The sequence below is a fragment of the Macrobrachium rosenbergii genome, chromosome 37, assembly GCF_040412425.1.
Source record: "Macrobrachium rosenbergii isolate ZJJX-2024 chromosome 37, ASM4041242v1, whole genome shotgun sequence".
NCBI classification, from domain to species: domain Eukaryota; kingdom Metazoa; phylum Arthropoda; class Malacostraca; order Decapoda; family Palaemonidae; genus Macrobrachium; species Macrobrachium rosenbergii.
Window position 1 is genome coordinate 29,320,261 of NC_089777.1, and position 17,184 is coordinate 29,337,444.

At 39.3% G+C, this 17,184-nt stretch overlaps 1 protein-coding gene across 2 annotated transcripts in view; it reads right to left on the bottom strand.

Annotated features, from left to right (window-relative positions):
* LOC136825440 (RNA-binding protein MEX3B-like) overlaps positions 1 to 17,184 on the bottom strand; it is a 130,601-nt gene that overhangs the window by 78,705 nt on the left and 34,712 nt on the right. The window contains exon 1 of one of the 2 annotated variants that reach the window (XM_067081884.1): positions 5,438 to 5,486. The exons of the other annotated variant lie outside the window; for it this stretch is intronic. The gene's annotated coding sequence lies outside the window, so the exon portion shown is untranslated. Of the gene's footprint in view, positions 1 to 5,437; positions 5,487 to 17,184 lie in introns of those variants that run through there. 2 annotated transcript variants of the gene reach the window in all.

The window sequence follows — 17,184 nt, forward strand, 5'->3', positions numbered from 1 at the left end:
GCGAAGGAAAGAGTTCGAGGGTATGTGAGGGGAGACAAAAGGGAGGAGAGAAAGAGTAGAAATAAAAATGGGGGAGAGGCAGAGACGACGCTGCGTCCCCTCGCATCCATCACGTCGCCCCCAACCAAGTTTGCGTCAGCTGGGGCCCTTTAAACGCACTTCAAAAGGTCCGAAGGAATATTAATCAAAATATGCAATTCGCTACTCTGTTATACGCTATGAATTATGATCATTGTGAAATTACTTCAGAATGAAATATCTTTAATGGAAAATATCGTCCATATAATAAAAATAAACAACGAATCTGCTCTATAAATAAAGTGGACGCCATACACAATCCCCCTAAAAGTTACAAGCAGCGAGTATCTGGCCACGGTAGTAGCTGCTGTTTTTGGCCACAGTGACTGCTACGCTAATTGAACATGACTCAAACATCACAAATATACGTAGAATATGCCACACCTAAAAAGTATCTCCCCTTTGGAGACAAAATTGCCAGTGAAACAAGAGACGTGCGTGCCATACCTTCTTGAGACCGTCAATCTTTTTTTTTTTTTTTTTTTTTTTACAGAAGCCATGACACACTTCGCTCTGACTGAAACGCGCCTCATTCTTCTGCCGTTAACAGAAGGGATCCGGTGCCAAAACCCTCAGTCGCTGAAACATCCTTTGTAAGGAGACCAGCGGAAAATCTTAGCGCGGGGATCACTTTCTAGAGAGGAGAGACGGAAAGAAAACATGAAGAGGAAAAGAGCCGAGGTGTTGACACCAGGGGTTGAACTCCTCCGTCTCCCTCCGACATATCAACCTTCACTCTCCCTTTCGCTGAGAAAAGACATAAGACATGGCAATCATCATGCCATGCTGCATATACAATTACCCAACGTATCACAACTTATTAAATAAAACGCAAGATCATTTTCACCCGAGTGTCTTAAATTTGAAACTTGAATAGGAAAAAGGTCGCATTGAAAAAGAACCAAACTAAAGAAAAGTATTAAAACAAAATATACACAGAGAAGTATTATGTACCTGGTGTTTGATAGCGACTATTTACCTTCAATCACAATATACATATTTAAAATAAAAATTTCATAAGAACGACAAGCTTAACCTACTACGGAGATTGACTGATTTGTGTAAACTGGCGTCACAACAACTATGACAATTAAGGGGAATTAGAAAAGCTTGCCATACCGCCATTTCCTTATCAGGCTTTGCAAAATTACAGGTTACCACTACGGCGGCCATCTTTTTTTTTCACCCATCGGCTGAGGGTTTGAACTGAACTGAACTGAATATAGAATTTTGGCCAAACGCCAAGCACTGGGACCTATGCGGTCATTCAACGCTGAAACGGAAATTGACAACAAAAGGTTTGAAAGAAAGTAACAGGAGGAAAGCCTCGCACTTGCACTATAAATCAATTGTTAGAAGAGGTTGGAAAGTAAGATGGAAGAAAGAATATGATCGGAGGCGCAGTAAATGGAACGGAAGGGGTTGCAGCTAGGGGCTGAAGGCACGCTGCAAAGAACCATAAGTAACGCCTACAGTATCCCCCTACGGCGGGAGGTGAATCATAATTTTCTTTTTAGGTGGGGATTATGCGTAACACAACTTTTTGTAGTCTTTCTGGGCCAAAAATTAAGTTGTGATTTTCCTCCGTCTTGACCTTCGAGTATACGTTGGTCTCTGCATATTAAAGCGGAATGAAGTATATCTAACACAACTTCCAATGCCACTTTTGAAAGGTTCTCCAAGATTTGGAAAAAATTGTTTGAAATCACATTTATTTCAACGAAAAAAACAACTGCAAATAAATATATATATATATATATATATATATATATATATATATATATATATATATATATATATATATATATATATATATATATATATATATATATATATATATATATATATAATATATATATATATATATATATATATATATATATATATAATTATATATATATAATATAATATATATATATATATATATATATATATAATTATATATATATAATATAATATATATATATATATATATATATATATATATATATATATATAATATATATATAATTATATATATATATACATATATATATACATATATATACTGTATATTATATATATATATATATATATATATATATATATATATATATATATAGAGAGAGAGAGAGAGAGAGAGAGAGAGAGAGAGAGAGAGAGAGAGAGAGAGAGAGAGAGAGAGAGAGAGAGAGAGAGAGAGAGGCTATATACAGTATATACACATATGTAAAACAAGTACAACAAAAAACAAAAATACAAATGAGTTGGAGGTAAAAACATGATATATGACTGGCTGCATAGAATGTAAGAGAATTTGATTAAAAAGTGATAAGATAACATCGCCCTGACAGATTAACTTTTTACAGATAGCGCAGCCACTTTCCCATGACAAAAGAATACAAATTTGATCCTTACAGCATATGGCACCAACAACACCCTGCATCCAGTTTGCCAAACACTTAGCAAAGCAAACGACACAGGGATTATCAAGGGTCTTGAATACATAATAAATGATTTCAGCCTTATCCTAACACCTTTGGTCTGTTTCTAATGATTCCTCAAGTGACTGTCAAAAATACCAAACTAAAAAGAAATTTGTATTTCTCCTAACATACGAACCTACGCTTTCGTATATGAAGTAATCCCAGCTTACGTATCTTCGGCTGTTATTGAATAATCTCTAAAAACCAAATTCCTAAAAGCTATGGCTGGGTCAAGTGGTGTGACCTGGATCGACCTATCATCTTCCATTGTGATCGCAGTCGTCCTAAGCCTCTGGCTATTAGATTAAATGCAAGTTCACAAGACACATACCAGGCCGATGTGGCTTCTACTGACATCGCCTGAAGTGGAGGATGTGATAAACCACGATTAAGAAAGGATGTACACAAAAGTTTCAGAGCTGAATCGGCAGATGAAACTGTTGAATGGAATGGAAGATAGAATTCTGACCAAAGCACAAGCGCTGGGAACTCGAAGGTTATTCAGCACTGAAAGGGAAATTGAAAACCTTGCAGTTGCACTATGAAACAATTGATAGGAGAGGGTGGAAAGAAAGATGGCAGAGACATTATGAACGGAGGTAAGGTAAAAGGTATGAAAGGGGTTGCAGTTAGTGGGCGAAGGGACGCTACAGGAAACCTTATGCAATGCCTACATTGTCCTGAAACTGAAAACTGCAGTATCTGCAAGATTTTCGAAATTAAGATATACCACCTATTGGGCTTGTGAAACAGTAATACATAAGTTACTGGTGTTTCATGATTCTTCGATGTTTTCCACGAGTATATAGGGGGTTCCAGTAGCAAGGCAAAGGAAAACTGCAGTATATACCATTTTTCTGTATTTTTGCAGATACTGCAGTCTTCCATTTTAGAGCAGTACTGTGCACCTCATGGGGTGTACTGACAGTACTGCCTACGATAGATGAGGTTGCTGACCATCTGATAATTTCAAAAAGTTATCTGGATTATTGTCCACAAAAATGGATCGTGAAAAGACCTGGGGTGAGGATGGTGAAAGTTTGTAATCAGTAAACAAGGCAGTACTGTCGACTGAACTGACAATTCAATATAGGCTGCATCCTCTTCTAGAAAACCAAAATGTTAATAGAAATTAACGAATGAGAAACACACCGTACGTAATATGGCAATGGGCAGAGACAAAAAGACTGACTGGACACGGCAAAGGGAGGAAACTGGTAAACAGGGGCTTCACAATATAAGGAGATTGTAGCGATTCTTGTACGGATTCCACAGAACCCAACACAGGGGATAGAAGATGACAAACCCGATACTCCTCGCACCGAACCCATTCACTGATTGAAGAATGGAAAAGAATAGAGAATTTGGGCCATGAGGTCATTCAGCGTTGAAACAGAAATTGACAGTAAAAAGGTTTGAAAGGTGTTAACAGGAGGAATACCTCGCAGTTGCACAAAGATTCAATTGTTGGGGGGGGGAGGTAAGATGGAAGAAAGAATATGGACAGAGGAAGAGTAAAAAGGGTTGCAGCTATGGGTCGAAGGGGCGCTGACTGTGTAAAAAAAAAACCTCTATGATGGGCGGTACGATGTCTATTTTCACTTCAAAGTGACTTGAAGATTAGAGATTAATAAGTAAAATGCTACTTGGCTGTTGATTTTAGTCAAGATCATGAACTGTGGTAACCTAGTTTGGATAAATGTAATAAGCTAAGAAATCCTCGCCACAATGCGGCTTATTAAAACAAATTACTAACCGCACTTGATGAAGCATCTTTACAATCAAGTACGAAACACGACCTATGGGAAAACTCAGTATAATATAAACCATATAATGATAACGGTGAAGGACTAAGCATGTCAATTTCTCATAATTTACCTGAAACACATTTCAGTGCTACCTCAGACACAAAAGGTTCCCAAATCTTATTACAAATGTATTTGGGGAAGATACAGATTAACTCCAAATGACCTGCTTGCCATACATGAATCTATTTTGCAGAAACAGAACTGTCATTCCGTATTTCTAGCTAAAGCGTTGTGCTAATGTTAACACTGATACGACTCACATTCGAAAGATAAAAGACCAAAGGCCTATCTGTTTTAAGGTGGCCCTTTGGGAAGAACCTGCCCATTTTCGAGAACCCAGCGACTTCACTGATATTCTGTGGTATGCAATGGTGTCAACTATGGCAATACGAGGAACAGTTTTGAAAGAGCTGAATATTAAAAATTAGAACCTGCAAGAAACCTCAGAAATTCAGTCTCCAAAAACGAAGCTAAATAGAGACAAAAGCTGTCTTTGTTTTCTCGTTGAGAGAGAGAGAGAGAGAGAGAGAGAGAGAGAGAGAGAGAGAGAGAGAGAGAGAGAGAGAGAGAGAGAATATACCGCCCACAAAATGTAATAAATTCCAGGCTACTCTCGCAAATCCGCCAATAAACTAATAATATACACGAAGTATACACATACGTATGCATACTTGTATATAGGTGTATGAAGAATTCAAGTGACCTGGAAATTTTCGGCACGTTTTTCCTCCCTCTAACAAGTTACAGAGTATTACCATGGTAGTGACCTCTTAGTTTGTACTTCTAGAGCCACCTCGTTATTGTGGAAACTGAATGTGCGTATGTGTTTTAGCTAGACCATTTATAAACTTATTTTTGAAGAAGTAGAGCCTTCCGGTTTCCCAAATTCTTTAGGGGTGACTTTGCCGGCCCTACGACCTTTCTCGAAGGAGCTCTAGACTGGGAGCTTAGCGAGCTCTGTACCTCTCAGTCACAAAAACACAAATAAAACCAACTCGACCGCATTCCTAAGACCTTATTCCAGCCAGCAGTATTCAGAAGCCGTACCGAAGCACGGAGGTCCTTGAGAATAGAGAAAATACTTACATATGAAGAGATTACTCCGTTTATATAGTCAATCATGACGCGCTCTTACCTGGAAGCAGAAAAACCATTATTAGTCTATTATAAAAAAAAACAAAACCATCAATCATTATTCAAAGCATCAGGACTAACTTTGAGGTGGTTTAATAAAAAAAAAAAGTCACAACGATGATCCGGCACACAAGACCTCATTACATTAACATAATATTGGTGTTAAAAAAGGACAAAGCTATGGATATGGAGTAACGTATATAAATGTTAAAACATACGCTTTTATAGATATGGAGTATATACATGTTAAAACATAAGCTTTTGGTATTTTCAACAATAAATAACCTGACACTTTTCTTTACTGTCATGTGGTATTAATATAACATATGCTTTGAACAACATAAAAACAATATTGCCTGACAATGTTTAACCGACCTTACCAACTCTACCCGCAAGAGAAACTTATCCCACAGGGATCATCATAAAAATCCAAGGAATATCTAAACATATCATGCATCCTTCAATATTTTATATAAGCATTCAGTGAGAAATACTTCAGCAATGATATGATGAATTAAAGCACTCAGGAGTAAAAAGTTAACCTCTGCACACATAAAACTGCTATAAATAGACGGGACGTGTGTCAAGACACGTTCAAATATTCTTAATCCATCAAGGCCGATTACCTCCAATAACCTACCACTGGCTTTCCTCAAGACCATACGTCACACTGCTCTATAATGAAGCTTCTTGGATATAGCAAATGCGAACGGGTTATCATCGCCCTTTATCTTTAATAACAGAGAGAGAGAGAGAGAGAGAGAGAGAGAGAGAGAGAGAGAGAGAGAGAGAGAGAGCATATTACCCACAAACTCTTATAATATTCTAATAGGAAGAGTACACACACAGTTGATAACACAAACTTAGGAGAGAGAGAGAGAGAGAGAGAGAGAGAGAGAGAGAGAGAGAGAGAGAGAGAGAGAGAGAGAGAGAGAGAGAGAGCGCTACCCACAAACTCTTATAATATTCTAACAGGAAGAGTATACACACAGTTGATAACACAAACTTAGGTAAGAGAGAGAGAGAGAGAGAGAGAGAGAGAGAGAGAGAGAGAGAGAGAGAGAGAGAGAGAGAGAGAGAGAGAGAGAATCATTACCCACAAACTCTTATAATATTCTAATAGGAAGAGTACACACAGTTAACACAAACTTAGGAGAGAGAGAGAGAGAGAGAGAGAGAGAGAGAGAGAGAGAGAGAGCGCACTACCCACAAACTCTTATAATATTCTAACAGGAAAAGTATACACAGAGTTGATAACACAAACTTAGGAGAGAGAGAGAGAGAGAGAGAGAGAGAGAGAGAGAGAGAGAGAGAGAGAGAGAGAGAGAGAGAGAGCGCACTACCCACAAACTCTTATAATATTCTAACAGGAAAAGTATACACAGAGTTGATAACTTAGTGGGGAGAGAGAGAGAGAGAGAGAGAGACTGTTGGCAGGATCAAGTGTTACCAAACCCGGGGAAAGGACAATGGGCAGCGTGGGAACCCGAATAGCTAGCTACCTGTCCTTCAGGGATTCCACGACCCAGTCATAACTATTTCTGTGTTCTGACACAACCCATCACTCCTTTCTAGGAAAGACCCAGAAAGTAGAATAGAAACGAATATAGAATTCAGGACAAACGCCGAGCGCTGGGACCTATGAGGTCATTCATTGATGAAAGGGAAACTGACGGCGAGTGTGTCTGAAAGGTGTGACAGGAGGAAAACCTCGCAGTTGGGCTAAGAAAGAACTGTTAAGAGAGGGCAAAAATCAGATGGGAGGAAAGCGAATATGAATGGAGGTATAGTAAAAGGAATAAAAGAAGTTGCATCCAGGGGCCGAAGGGACGCTGCAAAGACCCTTGAGTAATGCCTACAGCGCACCACATGAGGTGCACTGACGGCACTATCCCTCCCTAAGGGGAACCCAGAGAATAAACGTAGACTAGCTCCAATGAGGGCATCTGATTTTATCTTCGTCACCGCCAATTCTTTGGCAATTGCAAGCTACTTAGTTCTCAAAACGATGTCGCTGCGGGAAACACTGAACGAATAAAGCACCACTAGCCTCCAACGCACAAGTTCCTTATTAGATAAACCTGGCGAGTGTCCAATCGGCAGCATACAAGCACATTCTTTCCCCCGGCCCTAGACAATGTCAAAAGCCAACCAAAACAATAATGCAAATCCTGCTCAAGGATTTTGGAAATATATATATACCTGCTTACACATTCCTCTTTGCATTAGTAAAACAACTTATCATCCATGAGCATCAACCGTAAAATCATTGTATAATAATTTTATAACTGTTGTATAAACTCCTCCAACCTCATGCCAAGCAGTTTATAGTTCGACGGGTGGCCATCTGCTTTTATGCAATGGAAAAAAAAAAGTGATGTCAAGAGCATCACAATGCTAGTCTTTCAAGCGGCAGAAATGACAACAGATACCACCAACATTCTGCATCTAATACACTGCCATTTAGTATCATGTCCAATGCTACATTAGTATATCATTGCAATAAATTTTATCGAAGAATGAACACTGCAATAGCACAAAACCCTGAAATCGTTATATCCAAGTAACGATAACCATCACAGAAGTTCACTACTAATTACCCGAGCAATACTGCAATAAATAAAAAAACAGCAAAAACAACATCTCAAACGGGAACCAAAACACGAGACTTGAACGTGCCGCCTGCATAAGGAAACAACGAAAACACCCTCTTTTCCCTTCCCCCCGGAGGGTGGGTCACCCCGGGGTTTTCGACGTCACATGCAAAAGGGGGCATCTTGCCAAAACACCTACTAAAGTCATAACTATTTTTGGGGATAGGGGTCGGGGTCTGGGGTGGAGCAGTAACCAATAATGTACAAGGTTTCGCTGGCTTCCCATTATAGCAATGTCGAGCATGGCGAGGGGGCAGATAAGCGCTGGGGCCCAAGACAGCAGTACTGGCGCTTTCTGGCCTCGAATGCAAGGCGAATCTACAATACAACAGTTGGCATATAGCCTAAGTCACGAATCATCTGTGCATTAGGTGGGAAGTACCCTCACCTGGAAAGGGGGTTATATTTTAAAATCAAAGGAATTCTAAATCAGACATGTAGCAAAGTTAATAATTTATTTTCCTCAAAAGCCAAAAGGAGAAAACTGATAAATTATTTATCTGCAGTGTGGAACAGGAACCCCCAACCCTCTTTCAGCTTTACCCCCCCCCCTCCCCCCGCAACCAAGTCACTTGGCTTTCAACTTGATCCGCACCAACATACATTCATATTCGCGCTCTCACTCTCCGGGGGAATATTCATTCCCAATGTAAAAATGCTGTCCCTAGCAACCTCTCTCTCTCTCTCTCTCTCTCTCTAAAGTTGAGGTATCCATGGCAACGCCATCAATCAAGTACATACGCATATGAAAAAAGGTCGCTACGCCATCCTGCAGTCGGAGGAACTCGCGAAAGCAGAGGCAGGTAAACATGCGCCGACGCCAGGGAGAGTTGCCTATCCCACCTGAGCCTTTTTGTAAACCGCGCTTACATTGCTCAAGATCGTTTTCAAAACAGAAAACAAACGTGGCATATAAACAGGTGGATCAAAGCACGCGTTAGTTTGTAAGGCAAAGTCATACACAGGGTGGAAAATAACCGTTATATCAAGTGCTTTAGCATCAGGATCATTCACAATCATTGTTTTAATGGCTCCGTATCTACTAGAATGGGAAGCTTTGTACAATCTGGTCACAGGCGTTCCTGTGCCAGTACTTCGTATTTGTACAAAATGCATACACAAAAACACACACAAGCACGCACACACATGTACGGTACCCGGTGTAAAACCGAAACTTTAATGAGATATACTAATGTTATCTGGCCACAGTCTACCGCCAACCATTCCGCATGAAAGCTGCACAGCACAACCATTTACATTGAGATTTCTCATTTTCGAACCTAACGTAATTTCTCTTTACGTGACTAACCTGGCCCCGGATATGGCGGAGAGCATTTATGAGAAACGTACAGAAGGAATAAGGAAAACAGGGAAACACCACGACGACGCAGAATGGAGTGACACATTACAAACGCTGACTTCTTTCCTGAAGGGTGATGACAAAAATAACTGCACACGTGGCCACGTGTTCACACCAGAGGCTGACCAAGAAAGTCTACGTAAAAATAAATAAATAATTCAGTTTGGGTGACAACCGTTGGGGAAAAAATGTTCGAGTAACTAACTCCTCGATTTTTGTGTATGGGCACGAATATAAAAAGCCAAATGGATACGCAGCCACGTAGTTGCGTAATTATTGTTACCGTTTATTTAAAAATGAAACATACACAACCACAACAACATAGGACGAAAGGTTATCTGGTCATTCTAGCAACCGGTGTATAAAAGTAAGAAACTAAAGTCTTATGTGGTTTTATTTTTTGGCGAACCCCCTTTAATTACTCAAACACATCTAAGAGAACAATAAAGATTCTAAATTTCTCGCCGAATTCAATCCCGATAAAATTACGACCCAAAAGATCTGCAGTTTCCGACGCACGAGCGCAGAGAGAGAGAGAGAGAGAGAGAGAGAGAGAGAGAGAGAGAGAGAGAGAGAGAGAGAGAGAGGTGCACAGAAGCCTGTCTGCCCTGATAACTCTAACGCAAGACAGGTGGCGGGGGAGGGGGGAGCACGGAAGAGGGAGGGGTAGTATTTGCAGAATTAACAACGGCTTCAGGTGCTCCTATGTCGGGGCGACGACACGATGACGTCATAGAGCTCTCGCCTCCCAATGCCAGGTAGTTATGAGGCATGAGGAATCCGAGACCAACTAGCACTAAGAATTTGAGTTCAAGTGCTCGCATTAGACTGCTTCCTCTCGTTGTTTACAACAGTGCTGACTGTAGGAAAAAAATTCGTCACTGAGTATTAGCAAAAACAAGAGGCTGTAAAATGCTACTTTCGTTAATGCTGTGGTCGTAACCTATACTACTTTATATATTTTTGTTCTAAACAATCAAATACATTAACGATTCTTTTTTACAAGCAATATAATCACATCGACCCGTGTTAAGATTATACCTTTGTAAGCAAAAAAAAAAAAAAAAAAAGAACCTATTGGTAAAACGAAGCTAATAAGCATAAAAGCCAATAAATACCTACAATGATTCTACTAACATGTAAACAAAAAGTGTTTATGTGAAGCCATTTTAGCAGGAAGTTCCGATATTAGTTTTGTAAATCGCAAAACAGGAATAAAACTTGTAGTTCTTCCTTTACTTACAAAAACACACACACACAAAACGACTTCCAAGCCTTGCAAGCTGATGTATGAAAAGCTAATATTTTAGGGGACTTCAAAATACACCAGCCTCACATGCTACACAAAAACAAGACACCCACACAGCATCAGCACCTCACATACGAAACTCAAAATTCCCAGAGTTTACAATCGCATTCAGGAGAAGCGAACTGCATTCCTCCAACTCGAACAGATACAACTCATCCACAACCGACATCCCGAACATCCCCCCCTTCACCTCCCGGAATTCCAGCCGTATCCGTGAGCACTCCATTAACTAAACCTAAGGTCACATCACACCCCTACCCCTAACCCAAACATACCCATACCCCAGCTCTTCTCGTCGTACCCAAAGATCAGAAGCTCTCCCGGTTCGTAGGGTAACGGACAAGGTCTTTCTCCTTTACCAAGTGGTTATTATATTATTATACCCTCATGACCAAAGGAAACTAAAACACATTAGATAAACAGGGCGAAAGCAGATTTTCCTCATCCAGACTGTATGGCTCTGGTTTTCCTAATAGATTAAGACTGAGTTTTGTGACACGTGCAAGAAACGCTTCCTGGCTGACTCGTAGTTCCACTTAACGGGTGGTGGCTTTTTTGGGTCAAGCTGGCCTTATGCCAGCATGGGCTCTTGTCCTTTTTCCCGCAGCCCATTCAAATTCAGCATCGATGATAGTGGTCTTCGCAAAACACGGTAAGAGTGACATGACACTGACAAACTAGACTCTCCTAAACAGAAAAACACTATCAAGTTGTAATTTGCGTAGATTAGTCAAATAAAAACTGTGGAACTTTCAAACTACCGACACCGCCCCGAGTAATCTTACTTTCTGTTACTAAAAACGGCCGTGATGCAACGCCCATCTGATCCCAATGTCGTCACCATTAGTTAACGCCGAGAGTGGTTATCAGGTGTTAAAAAGAGAAAAAAAAAGTCCTCCAGAGAAGAAACAGCCAATATACGGGATGAAGGGTCGTGGAACTACGCCTCCTCCGGCTAATAATCTACATTCTACCAAGTTCAAGTAGTTCCTTAAAACCGGGTGACTATCGTCCGTGACCATTACGAAACGGGTTCCCTGTCGTTTCAGGCCTTTTTCTTATAAACTGAATCCAATTTTACAGTATTACAATACCATACGAGCCCAAGTACCTGTACATGACAAGTATGTTATTTTAAATCATCCAAGAGGTTACTTCAGATCCAATAAAAAATTAAAGTTAATTACAATTCGACGGAAAGAAATTTCCTTTTAATTAAAAAATACAGCTACTTCAATTCAGTGTGGCAAATTCAAGTTCCATACTATTTCAGAGGAGGAAAATCTTACTGGAATACAAAACCAGTAAAACTGAAAAATAGATGGCGTTAAAACTTCCTCGAAAGCCGAGTAAAAACCGGTTTCTTAAACTAGAGACAGTAAGTTTACTTTTCTTGCGGCGAAATCTAATAATACCCTTCTATCACACACAGTTTTTAATTACCTGTACCATTTTTTTAATCACTGACAGAGATTATCTCATCTCCACCAAACAGACATCGCCCAATTCCGACGTGACCTTTCGCACAGCCCGGGACCCCATTCTCTTAACCTTTAAGCAAGAACCATTCTACAAAACCTACTCCGTCTGGGGAAGAAATGAAGACTGCTATAAAACCACTTTCATTTTCCCAAAGACAATATGAAAAAGTTTATACAAAAAACGCTTACGTAATTATAGCAGTTTCCGTCCAAAACAAGAGAGAGAGAGAGAGAGAGAGAGAGAGAGAGAGAGAGAGAGAGAGAGAGAGAGAGAGAGAGAGAGAGAGAGAGACTGCAGGCCCAATAACCGGGAATGGGAATGGAAAGAGGAGAGGGGGAGGAGGAAAGAGGAGAGTGGGAGGAGGAAAGAGGAGAGGGAGAGAGGGAAAGAAAAGGGTGGGAAGGGGGGAGAGAGGGGGTGGGGAAAGGAGAGGGAAAGAAGCAGACTTCAAAAAAGGAAAAACAAAATACCCGTCCTTGCCCCTCAAGCACCAACACTATATAATACGGAACAATCCTTCGGAACTAACAGGCCATTATATCCGGGTTGACCTGAAATCAGAGAGCCTAAGTGACCTGCCGTGAACTAAGAGCCCTTTTGACCATGCGTGATCCCCGGGCTTACGGAGCTCTCACCTCGGAAAAGGTCAAGAGAAAACAAGCGTCGTTTCGAGTATACACATTTTAAAATCGAATTTTCGCAGCCTTAGTACTACAGCAATACAAAGCGATTTCAGTGAGATGTAAAATATCACGTTTCATATAAATCATAGACACCCATAATATTTACAACAAACATTAAGGACCATTCTGCCACAAGGACAAAGTGAAATCAGAGAAATCAGTACATCTGGTTATATTACATTGAAATGGAGTTGTACTAAGAATATAAATATCGAGCAACCTCGATCTATCCCAGCGATTATATACACTTTTCTGGGTGAGGTGGTTTGTTTTATAGCTATAAACTCTGGTGCCACAGCGTCAGTCATTACTTAGTGGTCACCAATCCAAGAACAGAAACGAACCACTGTTGTTCACCACCGATAGGACGCCCATCAATAGAGCAAGTGTTGGAGTCTATAATTAGGACGGAGGCAACTTTGGAGAGGTGCAAGCAGTGAGAAGTTTGACGTAAATTCCAGGGCTTCCCACAAAATTTAATCGATGACTATCCACATCTGCATTATACTTTATCTTCTTCTTTCCCCTCCGGTTAACAAGCAGTATCTAATCTTTCAACATTATTATAATCTGTAAAGATTCTCTATTAACATGAAAAATTGTAATCACCAGCAACATTAAACTGAAAAATCCATAAATCATCCCTAATTATAGCTTTAATTTTCAAATCTGTCTTAATATCCTTTATACTTTAATATCTTTTTACTATATATATATATATATATATATATATATATATATATATATATATATATATATATATATATATATATTATATATATTAAAAGGACCTCATTCAAACTGGATGGTATCTAATGGAGTATTTATTCAAAAAAAGTTACAAGCTTTCTTGGACAAACAGTCCACATTATCAAGTATCCGTACCTGTTTGTCCAAGAAGGCTTGTAACTTTTTCTTAGTAAATACTCCAGTAGATACCATCCAGTTTGAATGAGGTCCTTTTAGTAATTCTACTAACGCACAGAACAATTGTGTATGTGATAAAAGTTTATATATATATATATATATATATATATATATATATATATATATATATATATATATATATATATATATATATATATATATATATATATATATAAAATATCTCGTTCCTGTTTTACTCCTGTTTCTTGGCAAACGCACGGATTCAACCTAGGCCATAACCTTCATATGTCAGGATGAATAAAGCATGAGGCCATACTGATACTGGAGAATGTTACGAAATCTTTACATTGTCATTCATAAAGCCAGTGCGGAATAACAAGAACTTAATTACAAGATATATGACAGAGGGGGACCAAGCTCCATAGACATAGTGACTCTGAACTCCCTCTCATATACACACATGTACGTGCACGCGTTTCTTATATGGATTTTTTTTTATTTTCCTTTAATTTCAAGAAAAAATAGGGTTCACAGAATCACCGAGCATTGTCTTTACAGATCTCACAGTTTAGGAATTTAGCTCCCTCAAAATATGAGTGAAAGTATTCATTTAAAGTTTTCTGAACACAAACTAATGGCAACATCCACTCGACCGATTTGTTTCAATGTATGTGTATGCATGCTATCATATATATATATATATATATATATATATATATATATATATATATATATATATATATATATATATATATATATATATATATATATATATATATATATATATATATATATATATATAGAGAGAGAGAGAGAGAGAGAGAGAGAGAGAGAGAGAGAGAGAGAGAGAGAGAGAGAGAGAGAGAGAGAGAATGTTCACATTTTCAGCATAACCATCGCTAAGTAACCTCTTATTCTCAGAAGCAGGGAGCCCATGTAAACGATGCGTAAAGGGTTTGCTTATCAAACATACGGAGGGTCCTGTACACTCAGTAACACTTATCAGAGCCACTGGGGTTAAGTCTCATCAGTGACACCACGAGCGTGATTCAATGGCATTGGAACTGACGTCAAGGCATGGGTGGAGGGTCACTTTCGTCAGGCACCATCATCCCCAAACCCTAACATCAAGAGTTGAAGGAAAGCATAAATAACCTTCAATGCATTTCACTATTCTTCCTATCGGGGCACACAAGGATTGACTGCCCTTCACCTTCAGAAGGTTACCAGTTCGTCACAATGAAGTCATCTCTGACTTCTTGAAAAATGTTGTTCCTAGCACTGAGATAAAATATAACTTGGGGTGATTCGTAACTGCTCTTAGTCTGAAGGGATAAGTTCCAAGAGGTTGCTCGTCCGGATTATGGGAACAAATTCAACTTCCTCAGAAACCTTACCCAAAGGTAAGAGAAAAGTAATTTGTTCAGTGAAACCTAACAATTTTCCTCCCAGAAAATATCAAGTGAATGAAGCTGGAATATATCGAAAACCCTCAAGGTATTCCATATGCTCCACAATACAATTAGGCAAAAGTATTTCGCAAGGATTAACTCGCAAAAACAGCTTATGCGTTTTCAATTCTGTACAACACCGGGACACAGACGCCGATGTCATTCACAATACGTCTGGCACTCAGACAATCTGACGATTATCATTCTCCGCGTATCAGCATCTCGTATCTAATTTGGCAGATAAGAATGATGATCACACTACCTCACGGGTCCTCCTCCAAGTCCTCAGGTCGCCTGACCAGATTAGTTCCAACCGCCTCACCCGATTTCCCCCACAGACCCGGATCATTTCGAGTCATTTTAGAAAATAAAATACCCAACGATTCGCTCCACACGCATATCTCCCATTCCCAATTATACCATATATACCTCGAAGCAATTATTTAGGCCTTTCCAGGCAGTTGAATTGTCTTACCACATTGAGACGAGTCTGTACAACATTTGACTAATTCTACGGACATGAATTTCATCCAGGTCCACGTAAACAGCTAACGAAACACCTAATTGAAGATTAGAGAATTCAATCATTCACTCACGATATATTCTTAAGAACTGTTAGGGTAGGGGAAATCAGGTAAGACAACGAAGGTAAACATAAAAAAAACATTCCCGCTGATTATCAAAATTGTTCGGTGGTGATGACAAAATGTCGGCTGAACTCATCCAATCAAAACAAACAAATTTTACATTTCTCAGCAGTGACAACAGCAGATTAAGTAGAGGGGAAGGGCAAATCTATCATTCAATTTTGGCACAAGGAGAGAGAGAGAGAGAGAGAGAGAGAGAGAGAGAGAGAGAGAGAATTATAGTTCAACTGGCCCTGGGTCAAAGCAAGGCTCTTGCTCAGTGGTCCAGGTGTATCAACACAACTCCGTGATCAAATGGTGGTATTGCCAGGTACAGCAGCCAGGCCAGGCAGCAGCAATAACCTTACTCTGACAAAGGACTTCATGAACAATGTAAAAGAATGCAGGCTGCATCTCCCCTTCTCCCTCCCCCCCTTAACCTCCTCTTTCTCTCAATCACCCGGCCAGCTAAGCCTTCAAATCATGTCACTGGCGAGCAGCTCGCATTTTCAATGTCAAAATGGAGATTGTCGGGCTGGTAATGCTACGGAATTAATAGGGGTTTCTTTGTGAGCAATTTAATAGCCTTTTTACAGGCTGAAGGTCCAAGTCAATGGCTTCATAATTCCGAAACCACACTTAAATGAGCAATCAAGTAATGAGCAATCCCACCATTTCACCAGACTGCGCAACGACTATAACTGGATAAAAAAATGAATGCATAGTAACGCTTTATTGAGCGTCACGCATCATGCAAAAAGGTATATAAACACAAACACTAAACTTTAAAACAAACGTGTACATCATGTAGAACTCCGGTAATTTGAAAGAAGACTATTATAAGCACACTGACACATACATAGGAAATAACGTTTGGTAAGAGCCTTGGCAACGTCAACAATTCTGTTTGAATCGTTATTTGAGCTTCATTCGAGTCTTAACATTTAATTTTTCCCTATTTATTTAATTAAAATATGAAATAATCTGTCAAGTTATCCTTAATATTCAGTGACCAGAGTTCTCACTTGAATAGTTCTAAACAAGGCGAGCTACTGTCATCAATTTACACAACGCCATTAGGTGTGATTACTTTCGTTATTGTGTATTCAACATTGACATATCTGAATAATTTTATGAGATGCTAATAAACTCAGAAAACTGTGGCCACCACTCTAAAAAATGTTACAAGATTAAAATAAATGTTTACATGATGACAAACAAGAAAACTTCAAATGTAAATGTCAAT